General features: G+C 36.1%; 1 long non-coding RNA gene across 1 annotated transcript; it reads left to right on the top strand.

Moving 5' to 3' along the window:
* Positions 1-13,682: 13,682 nt before the first annotated feature.
* LOC141618868 (uncharacterized) lies at positions 13,683-14,933 on the top strand. The gene is made up of 2 exons (XR_012531516.1): positions 13,683-13,748; positions 14,147-14,933. It is a non-coding gene; the product is annotated as an uncharacterized LOC141618868 (long non-coding RNA).
* The last annotated feature ends 4,301 nt before the right edge of the window (positions 14,934-19,234 follow it).

The following is a 19,234-nucleotide window of genomic DNA, read 5'->3' as shown; positions in this document are numbered from 1 at the left end:
CTTTTCTCTTGTTTGAAGGAGGAGGACCCTCCGGAACGGTGACCTCCTCTTCAACATCAACGATAACCAACTGCTCCTTTTGGATTACGGGGACAGAAGATTGAGCTGGAGCTGACGTCGTTGCCGCCGTAGACGTTGTTTTTGGTCTCCGGCGCGGCACGTTACCGGCAATCTGCGCTTGAGCCGCCGCCACATCCAGTGCCTTCAACTGCTGCTCCATAAGTTCGTGAGGGGCCGATCTGCGATCACGTGGCGCGGCCTTGGGATGCAGCTCAACAACTCTCCCGTTCTCGTCAAGTCCCAACCTCTTGAGGACGGAGACAGGCAGTTCCGGGCCAAATCGGTCTGCAAAAGAAACGAAGCAGGAGTCAAGCAAAAGAAATAAAACAAGGTTCAAACACAGAAGCATAAAAAGCAAGGGTGGGCCTCACACCGACCCCACTCACCCTGTTCGAGGGCCGGTATGAGGCCGACGTGGCAGAGCAGCTCATCCTGAAGAACGATCTGCGTCGGGGGCATCCATCCCTTCGGCGTGCCATCCTTCTCAGCCTCAAACAGCCTCATTGCCCGCGTTTCGTCCTCATTAAGATAGACCCTGCTGGCGTCCATCTTAAGCTTACTCCGGGAGACATATTTGTCATGCTCCCCTTGATTCTCACACCGCAAATTGACGCGGCTCTGAAAGGACCGGGGCAGCGAGTAGTCCTCCGGAACCTCAACGTATACCCACCGCCCCTTCCAGTCCTTGCAAGACGTCAGCTTGGAAACGGTGACGAAGCCCGGCTCGGTCTGTATGTTGTACCACCCCGGGCCGCCTAGGGTAGTCTGCTTAAGATGGTGGAGCCGGCGGAAGTGGTTCACCGTTGGGGCCTCTCCTTTAAAAAGACATAACCATACAAAGCCAATAATCGTCCTGATGGCCAACGGATGCAGTTGAGCCACGGCGACATTCATGGCTTTAATTATGGCCACGATGTATTCATTAAGAGGAAACCGGAGCCCATACTCCAGGTGTCTGATGTACACGCCGATACAACCCTCGGGAGGGCAACAGACGGCCTGACCCTCCTCAGGGATAACAATTTTATACCCCCTGCCGAAGGAGTAATGGTCTTCAAAAAGATCAGAACCGGAGCAGCTAGCGAACTTATTCGTCCAGGCACGATCAGGACTGATCGAGCAGGCATCACCGTGCCACGAAATAAGCGGCCTCTTTACGACAGAAGGGGTCGCCTCATCATCGTCATCATCAAAACCCTCCAAAAATTGAGGATCAATTTCAGGAGAAGGCGACTTGGGACCCCCAAACCCTATCGGGGTGACAACCAGTGCCTCCTCTTCATCAGGATGCGACGGTTCGCCCCGGCGCAGAGGTACTGGGTTGAGCATCCGCAGAAGACATAGTGACAACAAAAACTTAACAATTAAAAAGTTGGAAAAATTTGTTTGTTTACCTTGGAAAAAGTGCTACGCCGAGTAACGCTTTGAAGACTGGAGAGAAATTCCTTCGAAAAACTAAGAGAGGGGAAATTTTTTTGAGAAAATGAAGTTTGATGGCAAAAAAACGGGGCACACTGCTCTATTTATAGAGCAAAGCCCATGAACGTCAACCAATCAATGCCAAGCCACGTGTCAAACATGCAGCCACGGAATGTCAATCGACATACAGTTACCAAACTTCTTCGACACGCTCCTTCGTATCTGCTTGCTAACGGCCAGCTGATCAACAAAGCAATGACAGCATCGGCCGGGGGCAATCAAAAGCACAAACGACACTCTCAACCTTGGTCTCGGTCAGCGCCATTTTCTTTTCCACATAGGATGTCCATTACACATCCATGTGGAGGGGGGATATGGTACGGCCTGAACAGAACAAAGCCGAGGAAGAAGAAGCCAGGGAAGAAGTTCAACTTTCGCAGAATACGCTCAACACTCATGGAAGGTCCATACCACGGCATAGACTACGCTGGGGGCAAATTGATGGGGCATATTCTGTACCCGCTGACCGAGTCAACATATTGAACAAGGTCAAAGATATCCACAACAAGTCAACATATTAGACAGCCTAACCGACGCAGCCTGTCGGCCTGTCACTTGGATCTCGGCTGGGTAACTAGCCAGCCGGGAGGCATATCCGCGTACTCACATCCAAGTCCCCTCGGCATGGAGTCAACCAGGCCAGCCGGCCTGTCATGGGTCCCTCGGCCGAGGGTAGAACAGTCTTTCCACCTGCTCTGCCACTTGGCCACTACGTGACAAAAGGTGAAAGTCTATAAATACTCCTCAATCCTCATTGAGAAAACGATCCACAATTCATCCTAAAACTCACTATTAATCTGGTATTAACTCCCTTATCTCTCTACAATATACTTTGCCAAGTAACACACAACTTAATCTCTTTAAGTTTACTTACTTGAGCGTCGGAGTGAGTACGCTCGGTACCAAGCCGAGCCCTCAGTTTGTTCATCTTTACAGGAGAGGCCGAAAGGAAGAGACAAGAAAAGACGTCATTCATCAAGCTTACGTGGTAACAAATCCTGCTCCGGAATCACACCCGGAACAATAGCGACAAAAAGGCATGTTGTGCATGGAAATCAAACATGGAGGGTATCACATACACAAACTTAAAAAGTTGGATACCACGTGCAAAATAGCAAAATTCGAGGGTACTACGTGAATTTTCTCCGTTTTTTTTATATAACTAGTTATCATAACATCTCCCAAATTCAACTACTTTATCAACTATTTCTGGTTTCAGTTAACTTTAATTTTCAGCCTTAAAAATAGAGCGAGGAGCTAGTCAAAGCCCTCGTCTCGTTAAAAATGAAAATTTCAATTTTTCAATCCCTTCTATATGGCTTAATTTTTTACCCCTAACAACAAATCCTAACTCCATCATTATTTAATCTTTATATATTTTAATTTTGACGGGTTTGAAAACGCCATTAAATTTTACCTATTGATCATGAGTTAGATTTTACTTATTTTCCAATCAATTTGCCGGAAATGGATCCTCTCCATTTCTTTCTCTCCATTTCCTCTCTTAAACTCATTTAATAATATTTTTCCCACCAAACCTCATTATCCCTTTATTTTTACCCATAAATTTTGAGCCGTTCGATAATGCCAGAATACGATCTGGACCACCGATAGGAAATGGCCTCTCCATTTCTGTTTCGGAAATGGAGAGAAACTCTCCTCCAATTTGCCTATGTGCATGATAAAATTATGTGAAAGGTTTGAATATTATTGAATTGCATAAGTAAATACAATGACGGATATGAGTATTTATACAAACTAGAGAATGAGAAGAACCAAACTAACCCTAAGCCGTAGGCCGTGGAAGAGACCTTGAGGAGCAAGAAATTACAAGATACAAATTACCTAATATAGACAAATATGTGATATGCACAATAACTAGAAAATATATACACATAAGTAATATGGAAACTAAGATAATAATATAATATTCTTTACACGCCCCCGCAAAACGGACGGTCGAAGAGTAAGGCCGATCTTGGAGAGCAGGAACTGAATCAGTGCAATAGCTGTATAGTAAACGGGCCAGGTGGACGAGGCATACATGACGGTGGAATTGAGCAATGAAAGTGGAATTATAGATAGGGAGTGCTTGATTGGTGGTGTTCGATTTGTAAATCATGGGTGCCTGGTGGTTTTTTTTTTTTGAGAAAAGAGAAAAAAAGGGAAAAATAGATAACAAGATTTGAGTGTTTGACCGAGCAAGTTGTGATAAAGTTAAAAAGGGTGGCCGTGTGAACGACTAAGTTTGTAAAAGGGCGGACTTGTGAGTAGTGACCAAAATTATAAGGGGTGGCCAAATTGGCGACAAAGTTTTTTTGAGGGGTGGTCAAACGTCGGTGATGCCAGGTAGCCGGAGGTGTCGTGTTGATCGTGTAGACAGTCGGAGGAGGTGGTGTCGAAATATGCTTAAGTTTGACGATTTTTCGAAAAATAAAGTGTGTTTTGCGACGGTCTGTGCTGAGGTCGTTGGAGGGTCAAACGGTAACGAAATTCCGAGGTTTTGGACGTTTTGGAATCGTCAGATTACGAATTTTGTGAATATGGGAAGAGTCGGGGTCTTTGATAGTCTTAAATGGTGCGAAAAAGGGCGATAACGGGCACAGTCGAAACTCTTTTCGAGAAAACAGAGCAGTTTCTGTTCGTTTTGGCCAGGACTTTGGGTACGATTTTCAAGGGTTTTAAGCTCGGGTGATAATGGGAGGTGTCAATGTGGGTTGTAGCAAGGTGGTCGAATGATGGTACCACGTTGGTTGTGAATGGTGACGATTGATGACGGGTCCGGTTTTTTTTTTTTTTTTTTTTTTTTTTTTTAATGGAGGTGTGATGTATGGTTTGTTTCGATTCCGTTTATGTGTTTGATGCAGGTGGGACTCGTGGTTGCGTGACTAAGGAGTATGGTCTGTTTCTGAGGTCGAGTGACGATGGTGGTGGTGAGACGATCGATTTTGGTGATCACGGTGGTGAATTGTGGTGATGCGTAGAAGGTGTACGTTTGATGCAATTCTTGGGGTAAGAGTGGTGGGTAGCGGAAGAGGATCAACTCTTAAGGCGTTAACCTTTATCAAGAGCACGAGACTCTGATACCATGATAGAATTATGTGAAAGGTTTGAATATTATTGAATTGCATAAGTAAATACAATAACGGATATGAGTATTTATACAAACTAGAGAATGAGAAGAACCAAACTAACCCTAAGCCGTAGGCCGTGGAAGAGACCTTGAGGAGCAAGAAATTACAAGATACAAATTACCTAATATAAACAAATATGTGATATGCACAATAACTAGAAAATATATACACATAAGTAATATGGAAACTAAGATAATAATATAATATTCTTTACACATGCAACACCAGAAATGTCAAATTTTAATAGAAAAATCACAAATTGTGAACGGCGAGAAGGTGAGTGCACAAATTCTCATTTGTGACAGTCAATATTCGTCACAAGCTTGTGACGAGTTAAATAAAACCTATATGGGCAGATAAAGATAAGCTATTTGTGACTCTCTAAACCCTCTAATTTATATCTTATTTATCCATGTAGCTGATACTTAATCCGTTACAAATTCGTGACGAGTATATACCCGTCACAATGGAAACTTAACGGGTGAATGAGTAAACAGTGAGAAGTCAGTCATAATGAGAATCTTTAGGGCGATATGATATTCAGTTGTCCAAACAGCTGGAACAGAGAAATGCACCAGTATTAGTACTGTATACTACTGTCTAGAGTGTGAACCCTGCAAATATAGATTTGCCCAACAATTCAACAAATATGATGACGATAATGATGATCAATTTTGCTCAACTCGTAATAACTGATGTACTCGACGTGTATAAACTAGAGTCCCGTGAAAGCTATAGAGGTTACTATGTACGAGTACTTGTCTACTATTTCGATCAATAGTTATACTTTTCTCGTTTTAATCCATTTTTTTTTAATGTTTTATAGTTTAACTTTTGCAAACTTTAATCATAAATATAAAATAATATGAAAATGTAAGATATGACGTTAACATATTTGCATTTGCATTTTATGTATTATAAAATTATGTCGGTTTTATTAGTGATAAACAATACAATTGTTGAGTAATAGTCTCCGACCACTGATTTATCGTTGCAAGGGGCTCATTAATATGTCGGGATGGACCGTTAAAATAGAGTATATTTACCTTGAAGGGAATCGCGCAGCGGACTCGCTTGCAAATTTTGGAATCCTCTCCTCACCTGTTACAGCCTACTTCGACACTCCTCCTAATGGCCTTCGTTCGATTCTCCGAGACGATATTTTAGGAGTAGTTTTTCCTCATTTAGTCATTTCCTAGGTACATCTTTTTTTCGAGGTTTCGCCCCTCATATGTACAAAAAAATAAAAAATAAAAATATTTCTATACAAATAGAGGAAATTATGAATAAAGTGTTGTTTTTGAACACGTGAAAAGTCAAATTGGAAGATTGAATTGGATGCCAGAGACTAGAGATTATATTGCTTTTGACCCAAATTAAAAGAAGAAAAATAGTGATGGCTCGCAAAAACCTACGAAGGATGGAAATAGGTAATTATTTCCTCCGTTTAGGTCATTTATTTATCTATTCTATTTTAGGACATCTTAATCATTTGTTTACCTTTATATTTTGGTAATGCTCTTTATGAGTAATTTGATTGTACATTTACATTATAGTCTACGTTCATTCAATAACAAGACTTGGTAATTGTCTCCTCTTTAGTCTCTGAGCAAAAAGTAGAGGTAAATAATTGACTGAGATAGAGAATATTTAGAACATGTTTGGCCTAATTTATTGAAAATGAATTTTTGATTTTCAAGCTTAATTTTTCAAAAGTTAAAAAAACACTAAATTGCTACTTTTATTTTTATAGACAAAATTATGGAACTTTTGAAAAAAAAAATGATTATTTGGCCAATTTGTGTTTTTTCACCCAATAACTAGTTTCGTGGCCCGTGAATTTCACGGGATATTTTGTTTTCACTGTTTCTAGTAATTGAGACTTTATAAAATATCAAATCACATAGTAAGATTACCTCATGAATATTCATGATAGATCGTGTACTAAAAATACGGGCATTGACATGTTAACATAAAGATCAAAGTCGATAAATTAAAGAATGCTATTTTTTCAAAGGTAAAATGATGAAAAAAAATCAACAAATACCAAAATAGAAAATACAATTGAAAAAAAAAACTAAAAAACTATTACTCATTCACGTTGATGTCGTCAATCTTATACTTAGTTTTTATATATAGTTCTTTAAGCAATCCTAATATTTTACTTCTCCATATAGTCTTGTTTCTCCAATGAATCGTCCCTATAAACAAGTAACTCAGTAATTAGTGCGAATTAACCAACAAAACAGTGGAATTTGTTTTACATAATATTATCGTTATTAACTTAAACTTCCTCTTAAATAGAGAAAAAAAGAGGGAATAGGAATGAACTATGAAGTCTTAGAGATGTAAGAACCTTTGAATAGGTCAACACCATAAATCTTGGTAGACCCTAAATGAGAACAAAACAAATACATACGATGAAGTTGAAAAATGTGATCAAAACTTCATACCAATGGAACTTGCACTAAAAAATAAATAAATTAGTTAATCTAAAACCTTAATACATTTACCTTAATTGGAATAGAATCATAGGAAGGTTAGTGGCACATTTAGTTCTACCAACAATAGGGATGAGAAAAAATTTGGTTTATAAATTTTGCCTTCCAACAAAAATATATAAACAATTGAGGATGCGTTTATGACTTTTGAGCATCATTTTTTCATTATTATCAAATTTAATATAAGTATAAATATGAATCAAGGTTCATGACTTTTGAGTTTTGAGCATCATTTTTTTTATTATTATGAAATTTAATATAAACATAAATAAGGAGTAAAGAGAAATGGAATGTATAAGGTTTGCTTGATTACTAATAAGTTAATTTTTTTTACAAAATCTACTTTATACAAGAGTGGTTTAAGATATTATCGTATGTAATTAAATATGACATATACATTATGGTAGATAGTTTGGCTTGTCTTTTAAATAGATTTATAGATTATAAATTTTTTATTTAGATTATAGAGTTATAGATTTTTCTCAGTATAATGAAGTCTAATATAGACATAAATATGATGTAAGGAGAAATGGAATGTGAAAGGTTTGTTGTATTATTATTATTATTGTTATTATTATTATTATTATTATTATTATTATTATTATTATTATTATTATTATTATTTTACACAATCTACTTTGTATGAGAATGGTTTATAAATTATCTTCTGAAATTAAAATATGACATGCAGAATAATAATGGTAGATAGTATCGCTTGCTTTTTAATTATCTTATGGAATTAAAGTTAAATAAATAAGTATATTAATAACCAAATTTATGAGAGGAAAATAAAGAGTTTATATTATTTTTTTAGTGATTGCAACTACTATTTTTTTTTTAATTTTTTTGGTACTTATAAGCATGTGACAATTTTGGAGATAATTAACTTTTTAATACATAGTTTTGCCTTTTTATAATATTGTATAAAAATAAATAATTATGTAATTAATATAGATGAATTACTATTAGCCTCTATAAAAATGCCATGTGAATTAAAATTAAATATTTTAAGTAGCCTTTTAATTATATTGTATAGATAGATTTTACCTCAGTTTCGTGCCTTTTGTATTTCTTCCCTCTTCAGATTACCCACGTGATGCTTTGTCTTATCTGCATTCACATACATTTCACGATGCTTTAAAATTCATATAAAAAATATTTTGACCAAAAGGTAAAACATCAAGATGGCAAAAACTTCATAAACGAATCAACATTGTCACATGTAATCATTGAAATTAAACCAAATGGAAAACATGAATTTAAATATAAATCAAAGGATTTATAAAACCAATAACATAACAAATTAAAATATACTTTATTGGAAATAACAACAACAATACTCAATAATAATACTCAATATACTCTCTATAATCAAATAAATAAATTAAACCATAAAATATAATCCACAACTTAGAAACTCATGGGCAAATGAGCAATAGATTTTAAATAAATATTGTGAATATAAACTATCACAGGTATTATAGGTTTTATAGCCATCACACAACCATAGACTCCCATATTTTAATTTTATTTTTTAATTTATTTTGTAGTATTAAATTAGATAATTGATTGCTGAGCAACTCAAGAGGTGAATTAAATAAGGAAAAATATTAATGAAAATTATGGGTATTAAGTAGTATAAAGAAATCTAATGAATTTATTAACATATTATATTACAAAAATTAATTAGATAGGAATAAATTTTAATTAATTTGGTGGGTGTTAAGTATTATGAAGAGTTTTTATCAATTTATTATAATGTTTAATTAAAAAATGAATTAAATTGGAAAAAGTGTTAATAAAAATGGTGGGTGCATGTTAAGTAATATGAAAAGTTTTAATTTATAAACATGTTTTATTACCAAAATTTCAATTAAAATGTCAATTTTAATTATAAATTATGACATTTATTAACATGTTTTTATCACAAAAGTTCAATTAAAATGTCAATATTGATTATAAATTATGAAATTTTGATGTAAATTTGTAAGAGTTACATAAATTAAATTAATTTATAGAAAAATGAATTAAATCTATAAAATAAGACAATTACGTGACAATGAGTTTTGATGCTCACATTTACGTGGCATTTACGTAGCATTTTTGGATCATACGTGGCTTTGTCTACGTGGCGTTTATTAGTCATTTTAGGCTAGCCTTTTAATTATATTTTATAAATACACCAAAAAACTGCAAAATAAAAAGTTTATTATCGAGACAACGAGAGTATATGCTCTTAAATAACAAAATAATTTTTTTTCGTTTATGCCCCTCAATTATTTCATTTCTCATTTATACCCATTTTCTTTTTCCGAACCCGTAAGCCCATAAACTAGATGAATGAAACGGGCTGAAAGATAAGAAAGAAAGCTAATTTAATCCAAAATGTATAAGTTGCCCAGATTAAAAAGCCCAAACTACAGATATTTAATCATCAACTCTGAGTTGATAATTAAAAAGCCCAAACTACAAATCGATTTTGCAGACATATTAAGCTTTTGGGTTACTTGCTTACTAATAACTAGGTTTGGTGCCCGGCTTCGCCCGGGCTACATCTATTTACCGTTAAATTTTATTTTCAATGAAATAAACTATGTTAAAATTGTCTAACTCACACGTTTACTATCAGTAATATATTTTTCTATGGCATATCTTGTAATTATGATGAAATGTAAAATTTATTTTCAAATTATGAGACACGTTCACTACCGCACTATTAATATTATTACTTTTACGACATTTTTTGTTAATATCATTACGTTCACTACTCCCGTGGTTACTATTGTTTCTTTTACTAATTCTTCTATTTTTTTTGTTAAATTCATTATTCCCGTTAATTTTATCCGGCCTTTGTTTAAATAAATAAAATATTTCTTTGAGTCGATTAGTTATTTAATTGTTCATACTTTTTCTCATTGTTACCACTGTTACTTTCACTACATTCGTTGTTACATTCACTACTCCCACTGTCAATATTATAACTGTCACTACTCCCACATTAATACTGTTAATTTTATTAATCTCGTTGCCGCTACTATTACTTTTACTACATTTAATTTAATTTATAATTATATGATGATACTAATTAATTCTATAAGTGGGGCATGTTAATTTTAAGGAAAATCACTATATTATTGTGTTTTCTAAATTTAATTACTTTAATTGAATGTAGTTTCCATAAATATTCTTCATCAAGGCATCTTTAATTTATACTTTTAACTAAAACTATATAATATTTACATTGAAGTCCCTTTATCGGGTCCATCACACGGTGCTAGTGATTTAAAACTATATAGTATAATTAATTTGTATAACTTTCTTTAATTACATTGAAGTCCCTTGGTTTCTGAATTAATATATAGTATTGATTAAAAAGCCCAAACTACAAATTAATTGATTTTCATCGTCGATGTTTTAGTAAATATCGTCGACGTTTTTATTCCAAAAGACGATAATGTCCTTTGCACATTTACACTCATTTCTCTCTCTAAATAATTTTCTCTCAAATTCTACTAAAAACCAACTACATTTCGATCTCCCATCTGCGTTAAACCAATAAAAAATGTTAGAAACTAACGCACATCGACTTGAAAACTTAAATAATTAAAAAAAATCGGCAAATAAACGTATTTAAACACGGTTTTTTAAAAAAGAAATAAACTAGCCATGGACTAAATGTTGAGATTCAACAATCGACCATGGACAAAACGTGAAGACTCAACGTTCGACCATGGAAGAATGTTGAATCCTAACGTTACTCCATGGACGTAACGACAACATCTAAGGTGTAACCATGGTGCCACGTATCACAAACGTTGAAACTCAACGTGGCACCATGGTCACACTTTGAATTCTGACGTTAGCCCATGGCAGCCACGTTGATATTCAACGTTTCACCATGGCATCCACGTTGAGGTCCAACGTTGCTCCATGGCCAGCCGACCCAACAATCCTTCGACAAACCCAATCTAAAACGAAATACATCAATTAATCTAACTACAAACAACTATTAAAGTTGGGCTATTAAAGTTATACGGAGTATAAATTAATTTTACAATAAAACTAATTTAAACAAAAGAAAAGTGACTAACTTTTTGGTTTTGGACGGCGGTTGGTGGCGTTGTGGTGGCGGCGTAGGTGTGGTAGCAGCGGCGTGGTAGTGATGGCGGCGACGTGGGATGGTGGTTGAGGAAGGTTTGGGTATTGAGTTTTTTTGGGTTTTTTCAATTAGAGAGGAAATGGGGTTGGTTAGATGTGGTGAAGGGCGTTGTCGTCTTTTGCAATGAAAACATCAACGATAGTTACTAAAACGTCGACGATAGTCACAAACCGGGTTCATATACTCCGAAATAAACCTGACAAACGGATAGACCGGGTCAGGTTCTGATTCGGTCAGTTCGTGTCGGGTCAACTTCGGGTTGAGCAAATAAACATTCAGATAGGGTTATAACGGGCCGGGTCAATTTAGGTTTCGGGTCAAGCTCCTGTCTTGAGTTCGGGTGTCGAATCGGGTCAATTTTGCCAAGTTTACTCCGAAGTGCTTAGCAACACTCTTATAGGACCATTCTATAGCAAAAGCACCGGCCAAAAGGAGAAAAGCTTAGAGTTAATATCTAATTATATTCATATATTTTAGTTTTATTTTGATCACTCAATATTTTATGATGAATACAGACATACGAGTATTTAAGTAAGCATAAAAAAAAAATATTTTGTTACCAAATAAACTACTTCATAGTATTACTTTACAAGTTTATTACCTTATTTAGTTGGTCTTTGTAACTATTGGACTAGTCCTCAGTGGCGGAGCCAGAATCTTTTACATGTGGTCTATTTTAATGTAATTGTTAATCATTTCTTATTACGGGGTCTTAAAGACATAAAATTTTCAAAACAACCAAATTTTAATGATTAAAAACGTCAATTGTCAAAAAGTTGTGAGGTCTTAATAAAACCTCACAACCATATATGTGGCTACGCCACTGCTAGTCCTTTGCTAAAAACGGTCATATAGAACAACTTATGTTACTTGTATTTACTTTAGACAAACACAAATTCTCCCTTGTGACGGAGATACCCGTCGCAAACTTGAGACGGGTACCATATTGTCTCACACAAAACCCATGGGGGGTGAGACAAGGGCACATGGGGTGGGTGCCCACCTTGTCCCCTCTACCCATTTCCACTCACAAATTACCCGTCGCAATATCCGACCCGTCACAAGGGAGACCTACTGTTAGACAAATCGTGCATATGTCAACTAACTTAATTGACATAGTTTTACAGGAAGTAAATTTATAAAAAAGATATTTTAAATGCACTATCCACACAAAAAAATCATAATATGTACTCGAAATCTAATAATTTAGCTAAGATTTTCATTTTCGGGAAGATAAAGACATTATTGCAGTGGAGCCTGGACTTGTGACTACAAAACCAATAATAGTAGGTGAAATCCTTATCAACTGCAAAAAAAAAAAATAATAAAAAAAATGAATAATGTACTTCAATTGCGTAGGACGGTCAAATAAATTTAAGAGGCCTAGGTTTCAAAAGACCATTTATAATAGGAAAAAAAATTATACTCCCTCCTATTAACTATATTCTTCCCTATTTCCTTATTTGGATTATTCTGGTTTTCTTCCCTATTTCCTTTTTTGGGTTGATTTGTGTGGTCCAAATTAAATTGCATGTGGGTAGTGTGTTTTGTATTGTCCAAATTCACTTTCTTATTTCTTGTGCAAAAAGGAAAGGGGAAGAATATAGTGAATAAGAGGGAGTATTATCTAGTAGATGGTATTCGAATGTGCACAATTGCACATATAGCTAGCAAATTAAACTTAAAACTCTACAAAGTTTGGAACCCTGTTCTGAGAACCTTTTGAATTTGTTATTAGACTATTTTGAGTTTCATTTTTTGGATACACGTTATAGTCTGCAAACCACGTATATCAGGTTAATCACCCGAGAATGACATATTTGAAATCTAAGGGTGTGTTTGGATGGAGTGATTTGGAGGGAAAAGAAAGGGAGGGAAAGTAGGGGATTGAAAATTCTTTGTTTGGATAGCAAATAAGGGTGGAGGGAAATGGAGGGGGAGAGATTTGGAGGGTTCTATTTTCCTTCCTCCAGTGCAAATTAGAATCTCTCCACAATAGGCAAGATTTGAAAAGAAATTATATCCAAACACCCACATTTCATTTGCCCTCCCATTCCCTTACCTCCCTTTCTCTTCCCTCCTTTCCCCTCCCCTTCCTTTCCCTCTACTTTTGCTATCCAAACACACCCTAAAAGGCATAGGAGTAAGACTATAAATACTCCCCAAAATTGCTCTTAAGGAAGCTTAGACCCTAACCCTTTTAAGCACTATAGTGCCCTGAATTGACCAATAATTGAAGGTGAAATCATGGTAACGCAAAAAACGTGACTAATATACTTAAATTTATCGATCAATTATTATGTTATGTAAATCTACCTCTATAAATATGGAGGTCTAGCATGCTCTTTTATGCATTGCAAATCTCTCGTGTCTCCTCGAAGGCTCCAACACACTCTTAATTCTTAACAATACAAGGTACTCCGGTATTTATTTATGTTCTCTTATTATTTAGTTTCGTCTACCCATTATAAATTTATAATAATACACTTGTAATTCGGTAAGATCTGTTACGATAGTTTCTTACTTTTCGTATTTCATCCATTTCACCACTTTATTTATCACGTCTTCCATATATTTGCAAAAAATGTAGTGAAATGGAATAACGGACGAGTAGAACATTCTGTAAACCTAAATAGACATTGGAAATATTATTCGAAAACTCAAACTATAATCCCAATTAATCTCCTCAAATTCTCGCTCCACCACTAAACAAATCGCCCTTATATTAATAGAGACTAACTTTTACGCTTTATATAATTATATTCATTTAATTACGTAAACTTCATGAATAAACATGATATGGTTTGGAATAGGGTGAGCAAAATGGCAGAATCCGAACCAAAAGCAATTGAAGTGAAAGAAGGAGAAGAAGTAGATATCGAAACCCTGACAAAAGAATTGGAAGCTCATAACAACAACATTAATAACGTAAGAATGACCATCATGAATCGTACACAGAAACGGTTGTTTCTTGCAGAAATACATTTCTGGCATGGTGGTACTCGTATTCGACCTTTAAGCCTTTCGGTATCTGGCGGAATCGACCACCCTATATTCGGGAGTCCTCCCGAAGGAGTCAAGTATGCTGTTTTGTATGCTGACGGCGATGACGGTCTTTCTCGTCAATTTCTTGCTGCTGCCCACGTCCCACTTCCTGCATATGCAGTAGACCCTAACACCTTCAAGGTTTACGTGGAAGCGGGGCCGAGAGGCCCAGTCGACTGGAACGTGGTAGAAGTGAAACTGGATATGGCAACATCAAACAGGGCTATATATGACGACCCTATATTCGGAGGCCAAGTCGAAGCTGAGGTTCGTAAAAATAGGACTGGTTACACCTACATCAATTTCCGCAATTAAATCCTATAATAACTGAAGAAACACATAATTATCAAAGGATAGTGATAGAGCGTTATCAGATGGCGCCCAAATTAGGTGACGCCCTTTTACAACCTTTGTTAATTGAAGGGGTCTTCACTCACCCCATGTAAGAGGGTGGCCTTTAAATTGGGTGTCATCCGGTGGCGCTCTTTCATCCTTCATTTTCCATTATCAAATCATGTACTCTGTATTTCCGTAATATATAGTAATCATATAATTTAGGATAGTGATAGGGCGCCACCGGGTGACGCCCAAATTGGGTGCCACCCTCTCACAACAATTGTTTATTGAAGGGGTCCCCACTCACCCCATGTGAGAGGGTGGCGCCCAAATTGGGTGTCACCCGGTGGCGCCCTTTCATTTTCCTATAATTTATGTGCTAAATAAATTACTCCCTTCTATTCACCATTTTCTTCCCTATTTCCTTTTTCGGATTATTCAGGTTTTCTTCTCTATTTCCTTTTTTGGGTTGATTTGTGTGATCCAAATTAAATTACATGTGGGGTAGTGTGTTTTGTGTGCTCCAAAATCACTTTCTTATTTATTGTGCAAAAAGAAAAGGGGAAGAATATAGTGAATAAGAGGGAGTATATAATAAGACAAAGAGGTGACATCCCGCTTGTTATTTGTATTTGTATTATTATGAAAGTGGTGTCATATTTGATCCGTCTATAACTTTAAACGGATAATATCCGTCTAAAGTGAGAATTCGTGTTATATGTTATATTGTTATCAATGAAGCATAATTAGGGGTGAGCAAATTTAGATCCGGACCGGGAAAATGGACCGGACCGGGCCGGATCATTTGGTTTGGAACAAATCCGGACCGAATTTTTTAGTTCCGGTCCTCGGTCCTCATTTTTTGAGTTTTCGGTCTTCGGTCCGGTCCGGACCAAACCCGGATATTTTAGGTCCGGACCAAATGGACCGAATATTATGTTTCTAAAGACTATCATTAGAATCTTATAAACTAAATTACCATTTTATCTTCACAAGACATTATAAATTAATATTGAGTATTTTTTTCTCAAAAACAATCGTCTAATTATTCATCGACATTTAATTTAGTGAAACTTAAATGTAATTATCATACACGAAATAGTGAAAGAATTAGTTCTAGGTCCATTTCGGTCTAAGACCGGACCGAACCGAATATTTCGGGTTTGGTCCGGTCCAAGACCGAAAGTTTTAGGTCCGGTCTTCGGTCCACAAAAAAATTATTTTCGGTCTTCGGTCCGGTCTTGGACCGATACTCAGCCCTAAGCATAATGTTATATTCTCGATTATTTGGTTCTTATAGCACATTACAACAACAACAATAACAACATGAGAGCCTTAATTTCAGAATGATTAGGGTCAGCTAGCAAATGTTGGGGCTCAAAGTTGACCGTAGTCAAGCCTAGAATTCTCTCCCGCTAGATGGGTCGTGGGTGACTTGGATACTACTAACCACAAGTTTACTATACGGTCGTAGGATCGCTCTGATACCATTTATAACAACTGATCCGCCACCGTCGAAACACAACCCCAATAACATGAGATGTGTATCTTTGGGATTTTTGGTCTCATTATTTGTCCTCATTATATGCTAACCCCACTGTTTCGATTAATAATAGTTATACTTTTCCAATTTAATTCTATTTTTTATTTACTTTTTTGAGGTTGATTTTTGCAAAACCATAAATATATTGAAAAATATGAATATGTACATTATGATATTAACATATTTGTATTTATATTAAAATGTCGTTCATAAAATTATATCTTCAACAAAAATATATATAAGAGGAAATTAAAGTTAAAGGGTTGTCTTTGAGAACGTGAAAAGTTGAATGAGAAGACCGGATTGGAGGGAGTATATTGTTGTTGACACAAAGTAGAAGAAAAATGGTGATTTAAGGATTGTTAGAATCGCACACGGGCCTGGGCCGCACCCGTCGAGGAGGAGAGAGTGTCCAGTTTACAAGTCCAAGGAGGTTCTATCCCAAAATCAATTGGCAATGGGAGGAGTAGCCCCTTGGATTATAAACTAGATCACTCTTCTCTATTTCTCCGATGTGGGAGACCTACATGTGATTCCACACACGCCCCCTCACATGTAAGGTCTCCTTTTCGATCGGTCGACAGGAACGCTGCAATTTTTCGAACCTGTTTCGTGGCGCAGGAACGTCGTCGTTTTTCGGACCTGCTGAATAGTGGCCCAGTCTTTCGTCGGACGGGAACGTCGTCGCTTTTCGGACCCGTCTTCGCCTCATAACCCAGGACTAAACCTTGGGCTCTGATACCATGTTAGAATCGCACACGGGCCTGGGCCGCACCCGTCGAGGAGGAGAGAGTGTCCAGTTTACAAGTCCAAGGAGGTTCCATCCCAAAACCAATTGGCAATGGGAGGAGTAGGATTATAAACTAGATCACTCTTCTCTATTTCTCCGATGTGGGAGACCTACATGTGATTCCTCACAAGGATCACGCAAAAAAACTCCACTTGCGTATGGTAGAATGGTTCGAGAAAACCTACCAATATGGAATAGATAACTACTCCCTCCATCCAGGTTGTTTGTCTATTTATTTTATTTTAGGACGTTTTAGTCATTTTTTTTATCTTTATACAAAAGTATTTTGGGAATGTTTTTTATGGGTAATTTGATCCTCATTCCTCCATTTACATTATGGTCAATGTGTCATCCAATAATTGGACGGCTAGATTTACAAATGGTCTCCTTCTTGATTTTTATATAAAAAAAAAAGTAAAGGTAAACAAATAATTAAGACAAATAGATTATTAAACAATATACCAAAAAACGAAAATAGGTAATTATTACGGGACGGCGAGAATATCATCAAAGAAACTTTCTTTTAATGCTTGAAAATAACCAAAAAAGAAAAAAAAAACTTTTTACATTTGCACCCTCAATTATTTCATTTCTCACTTGTACCAATTATTTTTAATTCTTGCCTACCTTAAGCCCATAAATCTTGATTACGAATCCATAAAACAGTAAAAAAAAGGAATTTCAAACCAAAAATCTCGTAAAGTTAATTAATTTATAAAAGAAGAAGGTTTTAAGATAGCTAGATGAATGAAAAGGGCCTAAAAATAATTAGAAAGAAAGCTATTTTAAATGCACTATGCACACAATTAATTTGAAACCCAAATTACAGAGCGATTTTGCGGACTTTGTAAGCTTTTGGGTTACTTGCTTACTCATAGTCATACTCTCATATACGGGATATACCCCAACTGTTTACTCGTATTTACTTTAGACAGATCGTATAAACGCTAAAATCCCTTATACATTCAGATATATATGAGCATGGTATAATAAAGAGTTAAGGGCGAGATCACCTAAAGGGTGAAAAGGGTGAATTAGGTGTTTATTTAAAAATTTAAGCTTAATGAAAGTTTCTTTTAAAACCCTTAAACACTTTAGACAACATTTAGATGAAAGGACAAGTTAGATACTTAGAACTATAGAGTTAGAAGTATTCAACAACGATTCAGCAAGCATACGTCACTGTGTACTCGACTATTGTTTCTGAAAGTAAAACGTGAGTTAGAGTGACAGCGGAAATAAAACGAAATAGACACGAGAAACGATGTTTTTAAAACTGGTTCGGTCCCTATTCCGCAACCTACGTCCATCATTATTTTATTGAACCTTTTAGAAGTGTAAACTCATACAACCTAAAACCCCTTACAATAAAACAACTCCCCAACCTACCCTTGTTCCTATTACTTGAACAATTGGTCTCCCTTGTGACGGGTTACCATTTGTGGCGGATATTTTGTGAGATAAAATGGTAACAAAATGGGTTAGTGGAGAAAGGGGACCACATGAATAGTGTTGCAGAGAGAGAAAAAGTGGGTACTTTGTGAGGTAAAATGGTATCCGTCACAAGCTTGTGACGGATATGTCATGTCTTCAATGAGAATTTGTGTTACTTGAAAGCTATTCCACTTCCAAGCAGACTCTTGCTTAAAGCTACTCCCCAATAAGACTGTTGTTTTGGGCTACTTAGCCGAAAGATTCGGTGCTCAAAAGCTACTTCGCGTCGAAGACTTCGTTGCTTAAGATAACTCTATCCTAAGACTTGGTTTGGTTCTACCCGGTTTTGTTACAAGACTTCACTTATCTCAATGTTGTTCACACAATAAACGGAGAAGATAAAGTTTAATTACTAACACGGGATCATTGAACTCGATTGATTGACTAAGTGCAACACAACTCTTTAAAAAGACCCAAAGAAAAACAAACTTGCAAAATGTGACTCAATGATAGTTAAGTGATAAACGATTTTGCAAAGTTAATTTACTCGATAAAGCTTAAGTCTTTTTCCGATTTTAAGCTCGTTGTTGCACACTTGTAAAAATGAACTAAGCAAGGTATTTATAATATCCAAGAAGTGTATACTTCACACATTAAACCATCTCACATACCGTTAGTTCAAGTGATAAAATATTGTAAATAGTTTGCTTGGGCAACATGCACACGTCACCGGTTTCTTCATCAAGCAACAGA

The sequence above is a fragment of the Silene latifolia genome, chromosome X (assembly GCF_048544455.1).
Source record: "Silene latifolia isolate original U9 population chromosome X, ASM4854445v1, whole genome shotgun sequence".
NCBI lineage: Eukaryota > Viridiplantae > Streptophyta > Magnoliopsida > Caryophyllales > Caryophyllaceae > Silene > Silene latifolia.
This window is presented reverse-complemented; position numbering and strand designations above follow the sequence as displayed.